Source organism: Brassica oleracea, chromosome C3 (genome assembly GCF_000695525.1).
Source record: "Brassica oleracea var. oleracea cultivar TO1000 chromosome C3, BOL, whole genome shotgun sequence".
Taxonomy (NCBI): domain Eukaryota; kingdom Viridiplantae; phylum Streptophyta; class Magnoliopsida; order Brassicales; family Brassicaceae; genus Brassica; species Brassica oleracea.
The window spans coordinates 31,644,739-31,648,719 of record NC_027750.1 but is presented as its reverse complement, the minus strand read 5'-3'; positions in this window follow the sequence as shown (position 1 = coordinate 31,648,719).

The following is a 3,981-nucleotide window of genomic DNA, read 5'->3' as shown; positions in this document are numbered from 1 at the left end:
ATATTAAAATATTACCCTACCAATATTGAAACATAATTACGAAATAGAATATTTTCTTTTGACTATAATCTGAAGAAATAAATCGAAATGATTCTTTTGACTTAAAAATACCTTTTACATATATTTTTTTTGTTATATATATATATATATAACAATTCGAAGTCAAACAAAAATATAAAAAATATAAAAAGTTAAGAAGATATCATAAAAATGGCTATCACCAAGAAAATGCTACTTGCATATGTTGTCAGTATCTTCCTCATCGTATCTTCTGTGCACTGCTCTGATCGCATTCTTGGTATTAGCTTATTCTTATAACTCGATTTTGCTTTTATTGTGAACACATTTTTTTTTTGCTTTATTTTGAATATATATAACTATTTATTATTGTTGTTACCTAGGTGCTGGAAACAATAAAGAATTAAAACAATGCTTCCCAAAGCAGCCGTGTGGGAAGACTTGCGAAGAGTACTGTGTAGGACACATTAACGATAAATGGGGTATAAGGACATCTTGTGAATCTGACGCATGTTGTTGTATAAAAGATGGTGCTGTATAACCACGAGATATTGTAATCTCATCAAATATATGTATCTCCTAGAATAATGGTTTGGATGTAATAAATGGTTTGTGTATTGTGCTCTCGATCTTCTTAGCTAAAGAAAATCATTATCTATTTTCTTTTGATTGTAATCTATTGAGAACACTGAGTCAAAGCATAAGAATGTGAAGGAATCTTTGATTCAATGTTGTAAGGCGGATTGCGAGATACAATTGTAGAAAGAAAAGTTTAAGATAGAAACTCATAGCGCGAAATAAATTGCATAAGTTGATTAGAATTGAGGGAAAAGTTAATTGCCGAAGAAGAATGCTCACATGCTAGGCTATAAAAAATTATGTATAGTTTAGGAAAATGTACATATGTTTATTAGTAAAAATGAGTAAGAACTCAACAATGTCAAGTAGTTATTTATTTTTGATACTCGATACTTTTTTGCATTTGAAAGTAATTTAAATAGATTATTTGATATTCGACTTTGTTCAAGTCAATTTCCAAATTTTACAAGTTAAATAAAGACCATGTAAAGAGTACGAGGAGAGACAGGTAAGGAATAACTATGCTCATCTCTAACAATTCAGTGATTTCTATGTATAATATTAAAACAGAAGTACAAAACATTATTTACTTAATTTTAAGTGATTTTTACATCTTATTCATTCCTTTTTAAACTAATTTTAACCATTTAATTTATTATATTTTCTAATTAATTCGACATCATTTATTACAGAAGTTTAAAGTATAATGTACCTATTTTAAGTTTTATTATATCTTTGCATTCCTTTTTCATTCTTCATGACTACTTCATTAATTGTCTTTACCATAATAATTCGACATCACTTAGTTTACGTGTTAACATAATAATTCTACAGGTTTGAATTCAATTGTTCCATTTGTGACAAGAATTCAAACCGGTTAACAAAGAAAATTTTACATATTTACATAATTAGTTAGGCATGGGTATTTCGGTATTCGTTTGGGTACGGATCAGTTTTTTCAGGTTTCAATTTTGGATTTTAAAATTATGCTCTGTTTGGATATTGTAAGTTTATGGGCAAAGTTCGAGTCTGGGCCTCGGTTATGATGTATAGGAATATAAAGCTATCCAAAAGCATATGTGTTTAGAAATGTCATTAAACAATTTATTAAAAAAAGAAAAAGAAAAACACAACAGACAAGCGTATCAAGCTCTAGTTAGATTTTAAAACTTTAGAGAGGATTCATGTCTCTAAGGGGAGATTTGAACAAACATTAAAATCACGGATTCGATAAATCAAAAAGATTTGGTTCCTTTGATGTATTTGACTACGAAACTATACTTTGTTTTTATTCATATTATAGAAACTTATTTTGAAATTAAGTATGTCTTTTATGTTTACCAAATATTTTTCATGAAAGATTAAAATATTACCCTACCAATATTGAAACATAATTACGAAAGAATATTTTCTTTTGACTATAATCTGAAGAAATAAATCGAAATAATTCTTTTGACTTAAAAATACCTTTTACTTATATTTTAAAGTTATATATATATATATATAACAATCTGAAGTAAAACAAAAATATAAAAAATATAAAAAGTTAAGAAGATATCATAAAAATGGCTATCACCAAGAAAATGCTACTTGCATATGTTGTCAGTATCTTCCTCATCGTATCTTCTGTGCACTGCTCTGCTCGCATTCTTGGTATTAGCTTATTCTTATAACTCGATTTTACTTTTATTGTGAACACATTTTTTTTTGCTTTATTTTGAATATATATAACGATTTATAACTGTTGTTACCTAGGTGCTGGAATCAATAAAGAATTAAAAAAATGCTTCCCAAAGCAGCCGTGTGGGAAGACTTGCGAAGAGTACTGTGTAGGACACATTAACGATAAATGGGGTATGAGGACATCTTGTGAATCTGGCGCATGTTGTTGTATTAAAGATGGTGCTGTATAACCACGAGATATTGTAATCTCATCAAATATATGTATCTCCTAGAATAATGGTTTGGATGTAATAAATGGTTTGTGTATTGTGCTCTCGATCTTCTTAGCTAAAGAAAATCATTATCTATTTTCTTTTGATTGTAATCTATTGAGAACACTGAGTCAAAGCATAAGAATGTGAAGGAATCTTTGATTCAATGTTGTAAGGCGGATTGCGAGATACAATTGTAGAAAGAAAAGTTTAAGATAATAACTCAGAGCGCGAAATAAATTGCATAAGGTGATTAGAATTGAGGGAAAAGTTAATTACCGAAGAAGAATGCTCATATGCTAGGCTATAAAAAATTATGTATAGTTTAGGAAAAATGTACATATGTTTATTAGTAAAAATGAGTAAAAACCCAACAATGTCAAGTAGTTATTTATTTTTGATACTCGATACTTTTTTTGCATTTGAAAGTAATTTAAATAGATTATTTGATATTCAACTTTGTTCAAGTCAATTTCCAAATTTTACAAGTTAAATAAAGACCATGTACAGAGTACGAGGAGAGACAGGTAAGGAATAACTATGATCATTTCTAACAATTCAGTGATTTCTATGTATAATATTAAAACAGAAGTACAAAACATTATTTACCTAATTTTAAGTGATTTTTACATCTTATTCATTCCTTTTTTAAAATAATTTTAACCACTTAATTTATTATATTTTCTAATTAATTCGACATCATTTATTACAGAAGTTTAAAGTATAATGTACCTATTTTAAGTTTTATTATATCCTTACATTCCTTTTTCATTCTTCATGACTACTTCATTAATTGTCTTTACCATAATAATTCGACATCATTTAGTTTACGTGTTAACATAATAATTCTACAGGTTTGAATGCAATTGTTCCATTTGTGACCAGAATTCAAACCGGTTAACAAAGAAAGTTTTACTTATTTACATAATTAGTTAGGCATGGGTATTTCGGTATTCGTTTGGGTACGAATCGGTTTTTTCAGGTCTCATGATTTTGGATTTTAAAATTATGCTCTGTTTGGATATTGTAAGTTTATGGGCATAGTTCGAGTCGGGTCCTCGGTTATGATGTATAGGAATATAAAGCTATCCAAAAGCATATGTGTTTAGAAATGTCATTAAACAATTTATTAAAAAAGAAAATGTAAAACACAACAGACAAGCGGATCAAGCTCTAGTTAGATTTTAAAACTTTAGAGACGATTCATGTCTCTAAGGGGAGATTTGAACAAACATTAAAATCACGGATTCGATAAATCAAAAAGATTTGCTTCCTTTGATGTATTTGACTACGAAACTATACATTGTTTTTATTCATATTATAGAAACTTATTTTGAAATTAAGTATGTCTTTTATGTTTACCAAATATTTTTCATGAAAGATTAAAATATTACCCTACCAATATTGAAACATAATTACGAAATAGAATATTTTCTTTTGACTATAATCT